At 40.2% G+C, this 18,123-nt stretch overlaps 1 protein-coding gene across 4 annotated transcripts in view; it reads right to left on the reverse strand.

Annotated features, from left to right (window-relative positions):
* LOC135201657 (protein diaphanous-like) overlaps positions 1–18,123 on the reverse strand; it is a 316,869-nt gene that overhangs the window by 175,417 nt on the left and 123,329 nt on the right. The window contains exon 1 of one of the 4 annotated variants that reach the window (XM_064230763.1): positions 7,692–9,379. The exons of the other annotated variants lie outside the window; for them this stretch is intronic. The gene's annotated coding sequence lies outside the window, so the exon portion shown is untranslated. Of the gene's footprint in view, positions 1–7,691; positions 9,380–18,123 lie in introns of those variants that run through there. 4 annotated transcript variants of the gene reach the window in all.

Consider the following 18,123-nt stretch of genomic DNA (forward strand, 5'->3'; position numbering starts at 1 on the left):
TACCTGCCCATGGGGTATTTGGTAGTTCCCACAATCCCCTGGGCATTCCCTGAGCTTAAGTTACTCTTCCAACCTAGTTTGACTGTCAGAGGGGTGGTTCAAGGTGGGTCTTTATATGTTAAGACCTCAGGTTTGTTAGTTATGAAAAATACAAATTGATTAAAAATTTGTCATTTGTTCATATAAAATACAAATTGATTAAAAATTTGTCATTTGTTCATATAAGAAACAAACCTTCGGTCTTAACATTAAGAAAGACTTACTCATTGGTGAGAGGTAAGTATCTTTAACTGACTGGGAGCTAGCCACCTTTAATCCATTTCCAAATAACCATATTCTAAGACAATGGACTACAACCTCAGAACCAAAGATATACAAGAATCTATTGGTTTCCCTGTCTCGGTGTTTTATACAATATCATCGCTTATTGTATTTACGTAAGATGGAGAGCTATCTGTTCTCATAAGAAAACCACGTCCCTGTATGTGGTTTATTATCACCCCACTCTCTCCCTGCTATAGAGAGGGGTGTGTTGCTACTGAAAAGCATTGTATACTACTGATTACCGTAACAGCATGGCTGTCTCATTCACCTGTATCTAGACCATTTCAACTTATGATGGTAACTGACCCACCAGGCATACTGGATTAGCTATACTACTTGTTAAGCAGCCACCACCGGACACAAGGAAAAAAAAAAAAAGTGTCCAAGGATCTATGGGCAACATCTTCTAAATAAAAGGAAGTGAAAGTTGTTTCATGTAGCCAAAAACCAGCTTTCAAAATCCTCTCAACAGACATTTTTCTTGAATGCCAATGCAGAGCTCAGGACCCTGATGTTGTAAGCTCTCCCAAGGTTATTTGACACTCCAGCTTCTGTCAAAAATGCATTCCTGATTGTTTCAGCCAAAACAATATTATAGTCTTGGATACTTCTTTCTTGACCCGTCTTGTACTAACAAAAAGCCTACGCCATCCAGGTCTGTGATGTCAAGTTCTTTATAAGTAAGCATAACAACATTTCTTCAGGGTCATCATTCACCAATTCTCCCAAAGAAGGTATAGAAAAGGAAGCAAATCTGTCATCTTCTACTAATAAATTTTGAGTTTTCGCTACGAATTCTGGTATGAATTCGAAGACCATAGACTTCCAACCTCTGGAATGCTTTACCACATGTGACAGACCATGTAACTCCCCTACCCTTCTGGTCAATGCTAGAGCCAACAAGAATACTGCTTTCAGGGTCAAGCTTCTATCCATGGCCTGTCGCAATGGTTCATATGGGGGTTTTGTCAGGCTAGTCAGTACCATGGTTAAATCCCAATCAGGAGGTTTTAATTAGTTAGGGGAACAGGACTGCTCAAAACTCTTCATCAACACAGCCATTTCTCATGAAGAGGAAATGTCTACGCCTTTCATTCATAGAATCAAAGCCAGTGCAGCCCTGTACCCCTATATGGCAGATACAGACAGATGTTTTTCTGTTCTGAGAAATATTAGTAAATCCGCTAACTGTTGAATAGTGGTCCACCACTTCCTGATGTAAGGACCACTCTGTTCCCAGAATCTAGTCCCTGCGGCTCAATTTGTCGGCTATTACATTCCTTTTCCCTGGAATATATCTGGCCTTGATGTTTACTAAATTCTTTACAGCCCACTGATGACTCTGAACTGTCATGAGATGTAATTGATGAGATACCAGGCCTCCTTGCTTGTTTATATAAGCTACTACTGTGGTGTTGTCTGACATCAATACTATTGAGTGCTCCTTCACTCTCTCCCAGAACTCCTATAGTGTTAGAAAACCAGCTTTTAATTCTAGCACATTTATATGAAGTTCTCTGTCCTTGTGATTCCATTTCCCTGAAATCATCAGTTCTTCCATGTGACCGCCCCATCAGTTCCTCCATGTGAGCACCCAAACCCTTGAATGACGCATCCAAGAACAGCAGGAGATCTGGAGAGGGTTGCTGAAAGGGAACCCCCACTGCCAGATTGCTGTCCTGAACCACCACAGTAGGTCTTTCCTCATCTCTGTCGACAGTGGAATGTGCTCATATGGATGACTACAGCTGGTGACAAAAACTCTTTCATCCTCCATTGTAAGGACCGAAGGTGTAGTCTCCTGTGTGAAACTTAACTTTTCAAGGAACTTAGGAACACTAGGCCTTCTTGCCACTGTTTTGCTGGTTGTTTCCTTTGCAAGGAAGGGATTCACTACTTGTTTGCATGTCTCTACTCTCTGGTCTAAGGGAAAACCTTTGGCCTTTACTGTGTCAATAATCATACCTAAGTACACCAACCTCTGACTAGGGTCCAAACTCGACTTCTCCTGATTTATCACAATGCCTAAGCTGTGACAAAACTGGAGAAGGATATGTCTGTCTCAAAGTAATTTTTCTTGGGACTTCGCTATTACCAGCCAGTCGTCCAGGTATCTTATTAACCTCATCCCCTGAGCATGAGCCCATGTCGACACGAGTGAATACTCTTGTAAATCCTTGGAGATGTTGTCAATCCAAATCACAGAATGCTGCATTGGAAAACCTTCTCTGGAACACTGAAGCGGAGACACTTCCTGGAAGACTGAAGGATTGGGATCTGGAAGTACCCTTAAGTCTGTTGTCAGCATAAAATCCTTGTCCCCGATTGCTGCTAGAACCGTCCTTGGAATCTCCATTTTGCATCTCGTTTTTTCTTATGAACAGATTCAATGTTGACAGATCTATAACTGTCCTCCAATCTCCATTGGCCTTGGGGACAAAGAAAATGCGGTTGTAAAAACCACCTGATGGGAGTGCTACTTGCTCTACAGCTCCCTTCTCCATCATCTTCCTCACTTCTTGCAGAATAAGGAATTTCTGAGACCCATGAGTGTAAGAGAGGTGGTTAATGGTTGTTCTCCCAGGGGTGGAGTCAGGTTGAATGGGATCAGATATCCCACTCTGAATCCATCCACTACCCACTGCTGCACTCCCAATTTCTGCCACGTCTTCCGATGACTTGCCAAGCATCATCCCACTGGTGTGACTGAGTGGTGAGAGGCACCCAGTCTATCGTTTCGAGTCCCTCCCTCTGCCCCTAATGCCCCTTCCTCTATTGGGTCTATTGTGAAAGGGCCGATGAGGTAACTTCTTCTTTGGAGAAAAGGGTCTTGCCAACCTAAGGGACGGAATATGTCTTGCTGGTCTCTTTTGTGGTGTTTGTTACTGTTGTCTTATTTCATTAGAATTAGAATGGCTTCCAGATGCTTTACTATCTGCCCATACACTGGCACTCAAATTTGTCAAGTATGAAATTGCTTCCGAACCAGATTGAAGGATAAACATAGACTCGTCTACTAATCTCCTGGTTGACACTAAGGACATAATTTAGCTACTGCTTTTGACCAAAGGTCTAACCAAGAGGCCGTCTGAAAGATAAAGAAGCTGTTGCCTCCAATGTAGCATCTTCTTGACAAGTCAGTGAGGGGCATTCAATCTTCACCTGATCCAAGGCTAATCCAGGTTTTAATCTCACCACATTCGGATTGATTTGTCTCCCCAGTAGTGGAATGACAGGTGTCGCATAATATTTCCTATGCCTCAATAACAGAGGAGGAAGAAATTGAATGATCTATTTGATCTTAAAGAATTGTCCTTTCCAGAAATCCATGCATTAACATGTTGTAACACAGACTCAGCATGACTTGAGCATGGTAATTCATACGACATCTTAGTATCCTTTTTCAGTCCCAATAAGCTTCAATTCCTGTAGGGGCTATGCTGGAAGGGCTTTCAGACCTCCTTGATAGACTATTGAATTGATGAACCAAGTCAATCACCTCCGCATAAGAAGCCAGAAACTCCTGATTCTCCCCTTCATCTGCTTCCAAAACATTCTGTTTGGCCGCAGACCAAGTTTGCTCACTCCTATCATCTGATAAACGTCTGTGATTCACGGCCATCCAATCTGGCGACCGTGGCATCTATGATCTCTGACAGCTGTTGTTGGCTTGATCTTGAATAGCAACCAGGAGAACGCGAATGCCTAAATCTTTCAACGGTCCTCAATCTAGAGTGAGAACTCAGTCTATTCCTCCAGGATGATGGCTCCCATGAAGTAGAACGTACATCCTTCCTGTTTCTACTGTTATTCTCAACGGCTGTTGAGCTATTATCCGCCTCGGCCATTGGAGAAGTTGATCTTGATCTTCCAGTATCAATTCGAGCCACCACTTCCATTGATGTATCCGGAGGGGTTACAACTCTGTATTATTTTACCTTTTTAATGGGAGCTTTATCATCCTTCCTTCGTATTTTGAAAGGTCTTACAGGAGAAACAGGTACTTGTTCTCCATTCTTTGAAGATTGGTGCCAACTCACTGTTGATTCCTTAAACAACAGTGGTGTATCACAACCAGCTTTCCCATCACAACTGGCATTGTAGTCCTAGCCGCTTCCATCCCAGTATCCGCGGAACCCTTCGGCCGTCACTTTCATTACCTGTACCAGCCACTGCCTTCTTCCATTTGTTCTTGACAGGGATGTGACAGTCCCGGCTCGAAGATGAAGAAGAGTTTAATCTTCTCTTGGCACGAGGATCAGTCCCAAAGTCCCTTATCCTCCAATGCTTGACTGGAGCATGTAATGACCTCATCGAGTCTTGCGATGACGTTGAACTAGAAGAAGATGAAGAAGAAGATGAAGATTTCTGTCTTTTTCTTTTGTCTTTCTTATTTATCTTCTCTTCCAAAGCTTGTAACTTTTTCATAAATGCATGTGCTACCGAGTCTGAAAGCGTACTCGCATGATCGCATCCTTTGGCAACTAGGATGTGAGTGGAAGTACGCTGTGACGTCATGGCGGATGCCATGTCGGTTTATGACATCATTGATGGCATGAGTTGTTAGGTCACCACGCTTGATGGAAGACACTGTGGCTACTGCTGGTATCCCTGCTTGGGCCGCAAAATTACTTCCCTAACTCTGAGTTGCTGGAAACATCTGCATCACTGCAACTGCTGTAGAATTTGTCCCCATAAACTGCAGACCAGGTGGAGGGACACTCATAGTCGGGAGACCTGGAGGGAAGCGTGATGTCATATAGTATGACAACATCATCTCCAAGGTTGGTATGCCTGGTAGACCTTACACCGCCCACATTCCTTCCATCCTCTGCGCCTCTTGGCCTGAAACATGCGACAAAGATGGAGATGTTCCCCCTCTCCCTGCTGAGAAAGAAGGAGCGTAATTAGGTACAAAACCACCCAAACCCCTCCTGGTGTTTCCAATAACGAATCAGTAGAAGAAACTAAAATGGTAGGGGAACATGAAATCTAGGTGAAGAAACATATGGAACAGTATGATGCATAGCCCATACAAAAGGAGCTTAAAACGCTTGATCATCAAAAAATGGCAGCATTTCCTTTCTTTTGTATTGACCCTTTTCATAAAACTTTTTCCATTGTTCCATGACCAACCACAACAAATTGAACAAGGATTAGTAATTGTACATACGTTTTCTCTGCACCTACTGCACATTGGATGAGGATCCGTAGACACGACGTTTGAGATCCTAAAGAAAGTTCTGTTGGTGAAGCAAAATTCTCCATGATCTCCCAACTTACTCAATACCTACCAGATCATGCACACACACTGAGAGCCCCCAGAGAAAAGGTAGCAAAGAAAGATAGAAAAATACAGGCAAACTAAACCAGCTTTAAAGAGATGGAAAGTAATCCCATCCTCTCTTACAGGCGATAAAACATAACTGATGAGCTCAAGAAATGCCCAGGGCATTGTGGGAACTACCAAATACCCCATAGGCAGGTACAGATGCCAATAGTCCCTGGATCACATAAGTTTTTTATTAATTTTACCAGATTCCAGCTCGGCGCTAGAAGATTATCCTAATGTTAAGACCGAAGGTTTGTTTAGCATATGAAAAATTATATTTTAAATAAGCCAGTCCCTAATTACTATACTTGTGTAACATCATGTATCTCGTGTACCATGCAAGTTCAGTTTTTGAGACCAAATTACAATAGGCTAACCTCTTTTCCTTCACTTTATCTATCCTATTTTCTAGTCAGGCTAACCCCTTTCCTCCATCTCTTTATCTATCCATCTTCTAGTTAAGTTAAAAAATAGTAAAAGAGAATGCTAAAATTATCGTTGGTAGTGTTATACTTGTTGTGTAAATGCAGACCAGCCAGAAACAGCTGATTTGGTATGAAAAACCAAATCCGATAACAACAGCGGTTTTGCTTTCATTTCAACCATCAAATGATAGTAAATATTACTGCAGTTTGTTACAAATAACATTAAATAGGCTACGACTGATATATTTGTATATTACTATATCCTTATTTGTTATGGAGAAAAGATCAGCAAGGGCATATACTGGTAAATTCAAGCTGCAAGTTGTAGCTGAATTTGAGGAGAGAATGTTCATCTGCTAACGATTATTATCTTGCATTGGCAACATGGATGAAACTCCCACAAACTTTGGTATATTACCATCAAACTCGACTGTAAAGAAAATCTGAGAGAAATGTGTTTCAATCAAACCTAATTGGCATGAAAGAACACATTCTACTGTTTTCACTCCGACAAAAGATAAATATGTAAAACTTGTAGTATTCCGATGAAATCAAGTGAAAATATCGAACGCAATCTGTTGATTTTTTTACGCACTAAACATGCCCTCAGAGCCATCTACTAACGAAATAAATAACTAAAATTTCATTCACAACGATACGTATTCAAGTGATATTTTGACTTTAAAACACTTTGTATAACATAAAATAACCTTGTCCCACATCAATTGGAGTATTTAGAGATTCATTTATGCAAACTAAAAGCGAGAAAATCGCTTTGATTTGAGTTCAATACAACAAAATAAACTTACCTCACAACCACCCTCAGCTGATTTCCAAACCAAAACATGATTGTTATGCTTATATTTTATAATACAATAGTAATATGAAAATACATACAATATTATTGGATGCAGTGAAGTAAAGCATAATTTTTTAAAAGATCCATGGAAAAGATGCATATTCATTATGTTTGTATTTTACCATATGATACTAATGTATGAATATTACATTCGCTAATTTTATATCTCGTGTATGATGCAACCCCTTTAAAATAAGCCCCAAAATTAGGTCTTCAAAAGTCGCTTTGTACACGAGTTTATACCGTAAATGGAAAAGAGATAAGAAGAATAAACCAATGTTGTACTTCGACTGTTTTACAAAAAGATAGCCACAAATTCCCCAACTTTTTTATTTTTCACTGAAGTCTAAACAGGCATATTTCACAACAAATTGTAGTCTTTAATTTAAAAACAAAGTGGCTGAGTAGCATTGAACACCAGAAAACCATCTCTGCTTATACTGTACTTACGTATGAGATGATTTAACATTTAACAGAAGTTCTTGTCATGACAATTTACATTAACAAATAGCACATAAAATATACTTATATATATAAGTACTGTGCAAGCTATGCTCCTGACTTAAAAATATATGGATACAGTGACTGGCAATTAATTTGAAATTGCTTACTTAAATTTCTTGTAAAAATGAGAAATTTAATTCTATGCTTGGAAAAAATCATTAAAAAACACTCAGAATTTTGCTAATGAAATAAAGTGAACTTGAGAAAAAAAAGTTAGAACATGACTTAGAAAAATAATAAGACTTACCCATCCTGAGGACTATGAAAATAATCATCGCAGGCAAAGAAAGAAAGACAAAAAGTTAGTAAAAATACTCTACAAGTTCCATCTACTATACATTACATGCAGAATAAAGTATAAAAAAAAAACATGTGCATTTACCAAGACTCAATAGCAAAAAGGAAATTTAGGAATAAGAAGCACATTTAACACAAATAAAAAGGCAAATATTGGTTTCTGCACATTTAAGATGCAAAACTATAACGTACAATATGCACACATAAAGGTGTGAAATCACTAACACGTACCTCACATTGCCATGTGTGACAAACCTATATGGGCCAATTGTTTACTAATAATAGGGGAAGAAATTGAAAATGGAGCTATAACCTTAATAATATAAAAGAAAAAAGTGTATTCAACATTCTAACATGTCCACCAAAGTAACTTATCTACATTGAAAAATGAAAATAATTTTATTTAACCACAAAAATGGTTCTCTTTAAGAATGTAGAAACTATTTAAATCATGAAAGCCAACCTCAAGAAAAATCTATCTTTTAATCTCAAATGTAACACTTAAAATCTGAAGAAATTTGAGGGCATATTTAAAATACTGGGTACTGGGTACTCTTGAAAGGTATAACTCAAGATCAACTATAATAAAATGCTATATCACTACCTACAATGCACTAAGCCTTCAAATACTGTATATGGTAGTGCTTTAAACCAATCCTTCTTATTCAGGGGCTTATTGTCTGCAAATTGTAATATAATTTACCAATTCTTATGCTTTATATCCTTTCAATATGAAAAATTTGTGATGAACTGTGCATGCACATACTACAGTATAATTAAGTGTCAATACATCAACTATTTGTGCTTTGTCAATCCACAGAAATGGACTGATGTCATTTTGCTAATGTGCCATATACATTATTTCATAATAACTCTTAACACCAGCATATCATTGAAGGATACAGCTCAGGGAGGCACTACAATTTCACTTAACAGCCATGGTCTAAAGTAAGTCTACGGATTCATACAACAAGTACATACTGGTAACACTTATCTGTAAATTTCTGTGATTCACAAGGCCACTAAAATATATCACCCACTATCAAGAGGAGTAAAGCGTACCATTCTCTCAACCCTTCAGAAAAGGTAGCCTTTCCTCAGTCTTACAAAGAAGGAACAAAAATATATGGCAAAGAATAAATATAATATGTACAATAAAAAAAATTATAAGACCCCTTAGGTTTTAACTTTCTAAAAAATTTGCACCAAAGATATTTTTCTTAAATCAATGATGTCTATTACCCTGGAAACTAAATTAAACTTTATACAATGGAATCTTTAATGAAAAATTGCCCATTTATATTTATATAGAATAACAAGTTTTCCAAGAAACGATACCTAAAGGACTAAAAGAAAACCAACACTAATGATGATCCCCCAAGGAAATTGAACTTTAACATGATAACAATAGGAAAGGCTACATGAAGCACACCAAAAGGGTCAGACTACCTTTCAGTAAGAAATAACAGAGGTCATCAGCAAATCCTAGAAAGCTGTAGGTTGTGGGGAATAATGAGGATAGAGAATCATATACTATACTACTATTGTTTCAAATCAATGACATGTATTGTCCATCAAAGATATGTGACATCAAAGATATGTGACTTGTCTCCAACCAAAAGTAAGTGACTGGAAATAATAAAAGCATTAGGATACTTTAAATGAACCCAGAGTCAAAGACCCCATTCTAGCCCACCCCCCCAAAAAAAAAAAAAAAAAAAACTCATGACCTAACCAAACCAAATGAATTTAATTTCAATATCATTTACTTATTTGATTTGAAGTCTACCTTATCCACTCGTTTGAGGCTATTCCTATATCCTAGTAAGATGGTATATTAAATTCATATATGCATTCTCATTTTGAAAAAACAAATTTTTTAAGTAATTTGTATTTTTCCTAACATACAAACCTGAGGTCTTTACATATGGGAAAATCTTTCAGTAACCTGGAAATTGAGCAGTTAAACTTTTGCAAGGTGGTTATGGTAATAGCTACTGATGGTAGGGGTGGGAGGACGGCCCTCCAAGTCAGTGTCTACTTAATTCTACGCAGTTTACCCTTTACTTTAAAAATTTGTCATTTGTTCATACATGAATACAAACCCCCTGTCTTTACATGTGGGAGACTTACTTTTGGAGAGAGGATTCTGAGTAAATCTCTGAACTGACTGGTAGTTTGGCTCACCTGGGTACTTTCTTCCTGGTCATGAAAGAGCAAAGGAAGGAGACCGTACCTCTGACCTATTGAACATGAAAGATGTTCAATCATCAGACTTCTGGGCACTTCGAATTAAAAAATGCAATGTCCTTCGAATCATAAAGGTTTGGATGAACCCACAGTGTTGGAGACTACAAAGCTAAGAATAACCAACTGGTTTGCTCATAGTCAGTCCCTCTCTACCCTTGCTAGAGAGAAGGAAGGATTTGCATCTACTAATTCAAACAGCTAGATCATAGATATGATACTCAGTCATCTAGACCACTTGCTTGCACGCCAGTTCAGCACGTGACTCTTTGTTCACTGGAAGAGGAAGGAAGACAGAAGGAAGGGAGGAGGACAGTCCCACACACACTTTCTCCTTGCAGTTGCACACCTTAGGTGAGATGTAACCTGTCCCACAAGAGCTGGGCAAAACTGCATGATTTGTTAAACATCCACCATAGGACCCATGAGCAACATCCCAAGGTAAAAGGAGATGAATGATCCTAGTATACTCAACCAAAAGATTCTTCTTGAATGGGATGGACAGAACGATGGCCCTGGCTTCAAAAAATCTGGCCCAAAACCTACTGATGTCCACCAGGAAGTTGTGGGGTATGCTAGTCTGGTCATCTCACTAGTCAGAGAAATGCCAATTTGTACGCTGTTTCTCGGGCAACTCAAAGCTGACGAACGAGTTGTTAGCTTTGGATTGAAACTCACGCATCCACACCATCAATGGAATGCATACCATCAGTCAAGGAGATGATAGAACATTAGCCAATATACCCCACTTCTTGTTGACTAAGGAACTACCATGGTACCATTCCTTAACACCACAGAAAGGTCATCCTCAGATCCTCGGGCTTGGGGAGTTAGGAAGATCCAGCTTATTGAGGTGTCAGGTTAGGTCAAGTTGGGTTAAGTACCCAACCTAACCTAACCTAACCCAACGTAGACCATTGAGGATGATGATTCCATTAAACAAGAAGTCCCAGGATACTGAAGTGCAGGTTTGGTAAGATTAGGCTAGAACTAGTTAGGCCAGGCTAAGAACAAAACCACACCTAACCAAACCTAGTCCCTTGAATAGCAGAAGACTACCTCCAAGTTGATGCCATAAGACGAGAAGTTCCAGGATATTGAAATGCAGGACTGGTTAGACTAGAACGAAGCTCCTCATTGAATGGGTGGTTTTCATGATAGCCTACCAATCTGGTGGTCTGAAAGTTTGATTCCCTACTTGGCCAACGCAGAATCAAAGGAATTTATTTTTGGTGATAGAAATTCATATCTCTATATAATGTGGTTTGGATCCCACAATAAGCTGTAGGTCCTGTTGCTATGAAACCAATTAGTTCCTAGCAACGTAAAAAATATCCAATCTTTCGGGCCAGCCCTAGGAGAGCTGCTAATCAGCTCAGTGGCCTGGTTAAACTAAGATATACTTAACTTAACTTAGACTAGAACTAGTTAGGCTAGGCTAAGTTAGATCAAGTACCCAACCCAACCTAACCTCTTAAAGTGTATGTGAAAGCCCTTCGGTTGATGCCTCAAGGCACAAAGTATCTCTGGAGGGGAAGTGTGTACAACACCCCAAGGGGATAGTTGTCATCTCACCATTAAGCTAAGTCCTCACACCTCTCTAAGGGAGGATAGGAAGGAATGGGCAGACCTTGTCATAGACCAGGAATCCCTTTCCATCTTCAAGAAGTAGTCTTCACCCTTGTGCTAAGAAGAGTCTTGCAGAAAAGGACACTGTGGTTGTTGTACTGTACTGAATTGAACTGAACTGAACTACATAAAGAATTTAGGCCATAGGCCAAGCACTGGAACCTATGAAGTCATTCAGTGCTGAAACGGAAATTGACTGTAAAAGGTTTGGAAGATGTAAAAGGAGGAAAACCTCTCAGTTGCACTGTGAATAAATTATTAGGAGGGTGGATAGAAGGATGAAAGAAAGAGAATATGAATGGAGGTACAATAAGAGGAACAAAATGGGTTGCAGCTAGAGGCTGGAGGCACACTGCAAAGAACCTTAAAGTAATTCCTACAGTCCACCGCATGAGGTGCACTGCCGGCCCTACCTCCCAACAGGGTGCTGTACCAAGGAGTAGGCCTGATCTGTAGATCTACAGTTAGAAAATAATTCCTATCACACCAGGAAAAAACCTTGCACTGTAAACAAGACCAACCTGTATGTAGTCGAAAACGAATCAGGAATCCAAACAAATCAAAGGTTAATATTAGTGTAGGAACAATCAAGAGTCAATGTTTGAATGTGAACAATGAAACAGAGATTTCTTTATGTCAAAGTCTCTGGCTGAACACAATCCTAAGACCATCAATTCCCACAATGACGGCCATATGGGTCTGATAAAAACAAAAATTTATTCGCTCATGAAAAAGACCCCTGTAACTTACGTAACAAAAGATGTAAAAGTTGGTGGAACAATTCCATTTGCTTGTATGTAGCTAGTATGGTAATGTCCATTGACTATTACCAGATGATCAAACTAAAAACTGTCGCCATTCTAGATGTCCACAGAAGTTCTATCAATGCTCGTCGCTCGATAGAATTGAACGAGGTGGTGATCGGACAGGAATCAGTGCTTCAACATGGCATAATCATAGGTCATCCTGTCTCCTTCCAAACCTTCACCTGAGCAAGGTTGATGGTCCGTTACCGGACACGCCATCCTGAGAACTTCCACACCCCCATGCAATGTCTGTGTCGATATACAGCCATACCGCCACGGTCACGTCTGCAGTTGCATGAACTTGAACGACAAACTTGATTTCTCCAAGGAGAGAGAGAGAACAAGAGAGATGACGAGATGCTGAGGAGCAAGGCTGAATGGCCAACTGGACTGAACTAAATGCACTTATGTGGGTGTCTTCATGGACTCAGATGTATCTGTGACAGAACATGGTCTTGGAAGCTGCAACGACAAACAGGCCTCCTGGGAGAGCATGAATAGGGAGGAGTTCTGGAATGACGGAGACTAATGTCATAGACGTGCAAGCGACGAGGCAACAACAGTCTAGGCTGGAAACACATCTGTCACAGGATTGTGGGACCCTGAAGGAAAAGAAAAGGTTGAACTTCCGAAGCCTTCACTACCCAGGATTTCTTAACAGGAGCCTTGTCATCCTTCCTATGAACACGAACAAGGGGATAGGAGGAAGATGACACTGCCATAGATTTCCGATCACTGATATCAGCTTGGAGTGAAATACTGATGGACGAGAAGCAGCTGTGAGCTGGAGCAGGAGAACCACAGCTGTAGTTGGATGAAGATAGAGACGAGAAGGAAGATGATGGAGGTGAATAAGGAGATGGAGACCTGCAATGATGCTTCTTCACAACACAGGTGAAATTCTTTCAAAAAATGATGTCGACTCAGTCAACCACTGGTTTCATGAGAGCATCAGAAGTCAGAGCACCAGAAGAGTGCCAGATACTCAAAGCTCTGCAAGAGATATGCTGCAAACAGAGTGGGAGAAAAAGCCACCATCACGGAAGGGGTTCCAAAGCCCTGAGAGGGATATACTGCCGACTAAGTAGGGGTAGAAGCAGGAACACCCAAGGGGTTCCAAAGCTCTGAAAAGGATATGCTGCCGACATCAAAAACTTATGTGGCAACACTGGTACAGCTAAGGGAAGAGCAGCAGGGCTGGTAACCATTAAGGCGGATGACACAGCAAAGGTAGAGGACAGGAAATGGGATACTAGGCCACCGAAGGTTGGTACTCCTAGAAGGCAAAGAGAAGCCCACATGCCAGCCATCTTCTAAGCCTTAGAACCAGAAATAGAACAAGATGATTTTGCCTCTTCCCTCACAAGAGGGGAACCTCCCCAGCCTAACAGAGAAGGGCTAGCAGAGAGAAATAGAAGGAACCACAATGAAACTGAGAAGCAGCCATTGAAGGAGGAGAAAATCCCATCGAAAATGGCACCTCCTTCCTCCTCTGATGCTTCCTCTTGGCAAAAAAAAAAAAAAAAAAAAAAAAAACTCCACTGCTCAGGAAGCCAAGAACAACATTCAGAGGGGAAAGGAGTGAGCCTTTGACTCACAAGCCCCACAACCTCACCCCTGCCACAAGGACAGGGCAAGAAACAAAACAGGAACTCCCACTGGTCCTGGAGACCTAGGTAGGACGATACGCACGATTAAAGATCTTGCAACATCAACCTTAGTGTTGAGGAGAGGGGGGAAAAACTGGCTAGGTTTAAGCAAGAAGTACTATCTTTTTGTTCATGAAAACAGAATACACAAAACAAACACCAAGGTGATAGGTGTTGGGTTACGTAAAAATGAAAAAAGTACATACAAAAAATTATATACTTAACAGAAAATGGCTACAAAACTTATACATAAAGACTTTGTAGCAAGAAGTGAATATATCATTATAGAGACAGAAAAACATGTTGAAATGTTTCACTATATCAATATACGCAAAGTATAAAAAAAATATAAATATATCATAAAAAGAAATATATTTAAACAAAGAAGAGAAGTCGAATGGCAGGTCTAAGAAAGGAATGCACATCCCTACGAGACAGCAGCCAAAAAAAAACTGCACAGAATTGAGTGCACACCAACATGATGGGTGTTACTCTACTCCTACCCCTACCTTCTACCTTCGGTGGCTTTTACCATAACCACCTTGCAAAAGTTTAACACCTGGATTTCTAGCTCACTGAAAGTTATTCCCATATGTAAAGACCAAGGGTTTGTATTCATGAACACATGATAGAACAACAGGCATTAAGAGAGAGCTTTCTGCTCACACTCAACCAGCAAACTATTCAAGCACTCTGAGACCAGCATTTTGCCTTCTTATTATCCACATTTGCCAGTACCCTTTAGCAGATAGTGGTTATGTCTTTACCCTTTAGCAGATAGTGGTTATGTCTTATTAGCTTTGACTTTGGAATAAACAAAATAATGTAAAAGTCTTCCCTATGATATAATCTTCCCTATGATATAACTGAAAATATCATTTGCCCTATCATAACCTAATTCAGCACATTTTACCTATGTTTGTTAATTGTCTAAATAAATCAGAGTAAAAAAAATACTTCCAAGATTGAAAAAACTTACAAAGAAATAAGTTAAATAATCAAAAGTGACTCTAATACCCAACAAATATTGCAGGAAACAGCTTGGTAAGTATATTTTAGTTAGTAGATTAACATTGAAACTACTTAGCAGCATTAGTCACAAGGGCAAAACAATGGTACGCAACCATGATGTCTTCAAACAGTGTTCAAAAAAAGGTACTCAGGCACATCATTGTGTTGCTCCTCTCTACTTAAACTATAACTGCAAAGTAGTAAGAAAACCTTCAGTTTCAGATTAAGATCAAAGAAAGTTATATTTTTATAATAAAATAAGATTTCACATGTACTTACCAAATAATTACATTAGCTGTAAGCTTTCTTACCTGGCAATCAAAAATTCAAATTTCCTGGCAGCGGCACTGCCATCATTTGTGTAGGTGATACAGGTCCCGCCTACTTTCAGGAATACCCAGTATTGCTGAGCTAACTATTGTCAATTTGTTGAGCTGCAACGTCCATCTGTGGGGAGGAGGGAGGGCTCTGATTATGTAATTGTTTGGTAAGTATAAGTGAAACCTTATTTTATTATAAAAATATAATTTTCATATAAGTGACTTACCAAACAATTACATTAGCTGAATCCTCATTACCTGGAAGGTGGGTATATGGACAGCTTTATGAAGAAAAACAATAATCATGTGCTCACATTATATATAATGTTTGCAGTACCTTTACCCTGTGAGAGAGCAGCTATAGGTAGATACAGCCTCTGGTCAGCGCTCTCATCACATTTAGGAGATGTGGCAGTAATGACCAGGGTCGTCCCTACTAACGGTGGGATTTTGCAATCATGGAAGTACACTGATGATTGATAAAAAATCAATAATTTTGCCCTTGCCCTGGGCAAAGACCAGATAAAACAATACATCATCATCTACACTAAAAACCATGATACCCTTAACTACTATATATAAAAACTGACGGGTACTTCAAGTACATACATGCACCCCCAGGCTTCCCAAACACTCAACAACCTTAAATCCAGGCAAGGAGATAGTAGAGGGAAAAAACCAGGTCCTCCTATGCTTCCTCTCCCAACACCATTCCCGCTACTGACAATGGTCCCAATCTAAAACAGTTTTCGAAAGTAGTTTCTACCTCCGTCAAATAGTGGGCGATGCAAACACTGATTTCGACCTCCAGAATGTTCTTTGCATAATGGAGAATAGAGACATATTTTGTCTGAAAGCCAAAGACGTTGCTACTGCACGAATATCATGCGTCTTCACTTTCAGCACACGCAGTGTTTGTTCCTGAGTTTGGGCATGTGCTTCTTGAATCAAACTCCTCAGGAAGAACAACATTGTATTTTTTGAAAGAGGCCGAGACGGGTCTCTCACCGAACACCAGAGTCAGTTCAACTCTCCTCTAAAAGTTTCTGTCCTAATCAGGTAGTGTCTGATGGCTCTGACCGGACAAAAAGAAAGTTCCTCGTCTTCTGCCCCGAGTAAGTCAGTTAAGTTCTTTATCCTGAAAGAACGGGGCAAAGGATTCGAAGGATCCTCGTTCTTAGCAAAGAACTCTGTTACAACATATGAACAAACTGGGCAAAACCTACTTTCTTACTCATCGCCTGCAACTCGCTTACTCTTCCCGCTGTGGCTAGGGCAACTAGGAATAGTGCCTTTCTAGTTACATCTCTTAAGGTTGCCGAATTCAATGGTTCGAATTGGGGACCAGAGAGCCACTTTAAAACTACATCCCAATTCCATTCCACTTCATCGGGCTTGAATATTTTGGAGGAACTAAAGGATCTGATCAGGTTGCTGATGTCCTGATTTGAAGAGATGTCGAGGCCTCTATGCTTAAACACTGATGCAAGAATGGCCCTATACCCTTTAATAGTTGAAGAGGCCAACTTCTTGGAGTTCCTCAGAAATAACATAAAATCCGCGATTTCCGTATTTCAGAAGAAGAGATGCCATGTCATTTGCACCATGACCTAAAGACTCTCCACTTGGACTGACAGAGCTTGGCAGAAGAGCTTCTTCTGCAGCTAGCTAGCAATAGCTTCTTATCCCCTTCGCAAAAAAACTTTTGCTCTGACGAGGTTCCTGACAGTCTGAATCCTGTCAGGGCCAGAGCAGACAATCCTTGGTGATATCAGTTGAAATGGGGTTGTATGAGAAGCGATTGACTTTGTGGAAGTAGTCTGGGAAAATCCACTAGCAGACTGAGAAGGTCCAGGAACCACTCTTTCCTGGGCCAGAATGGAGCTACTAGGGTCATTGTCACATTCTGATGTGATTGAAGTTTGTTTAATACTTTTCTTATCATCCCGAAGGGAGGAAAAGTGTAAACGTCTAGTCCTGTCCAATCTAGCAGCATTGTATCTGCTCTCCACACTAGTGGTTCTAGAATCGGAGAACAGAAAATAGGGAGGCAATTGTTCCTTGATGTGGCGAACAGGTCTATTGATGGTCTTCCCCATAACTTCCAGAGGCCCTGACACACTCTCGTTCAGAGTCCATTCTGTCGGTAAAACCTAATTTGCATGACTCAGTTCGTCTGCAATAACGTTCATTTTTCCTTGGACGAATCTTGGAAAAAGTGTGATCCTCTTCCCGTTAGCCCAGATGAGGAGATCTTTGGCTACTCTGTTGAGAGAGAACGAGTGGGTCCCTCCCTGCTTCCATACATATGACAACGCTGTGGTGTTGTCCGTATATATCGCTATGTTCCTTCCAGTGACTAGCAGGTCAAACGCTTGTAGTCCTAAGAGGATGGCTTTTAATTCTTTCACATTGATGTGTAAGGTCTTTTCTTGTTCTGTCCACAGACCTAATACTCTCCTGTCTCCTAGAAGGGCTCCTCATCCGCTGTCCGAGGTGTCTGAGAAGAACTGCAGGTCGGGGTTTGACACGACTAGGGAAAGTCCTTCTTGTAATCTTTCCCTCGATTGCCACCAACGAAGATCCACTTTTATTTCTTCAGTCAAAGGGAAGAATAGCAAGTCCGGTTGCGTCTTCTGAGACCAATTTGCTTTCAGGAAGAACTGAAGCGACTTCATGTGTAGGCATCCTAACCTGACAAAACTCTCCACTGAAGCCAG

The sequence above is a fragment of the Macrobrachium nipponense genome, chromosome 28 (assembly GCF_015104395.2).
Source record: "Macrobrachium nipponense isolate FS-2020 chromosome 28, ASM1510439v2, whole genome shotgun sequence".
In the NCBI taxonomy this organism is placed as follows: Eukaryota; Metazoa; Arthropoda; class Malacostraca; order Decapoda; family Palaemonidae; genus Macrobrachium; species Macrobrachium nipponense.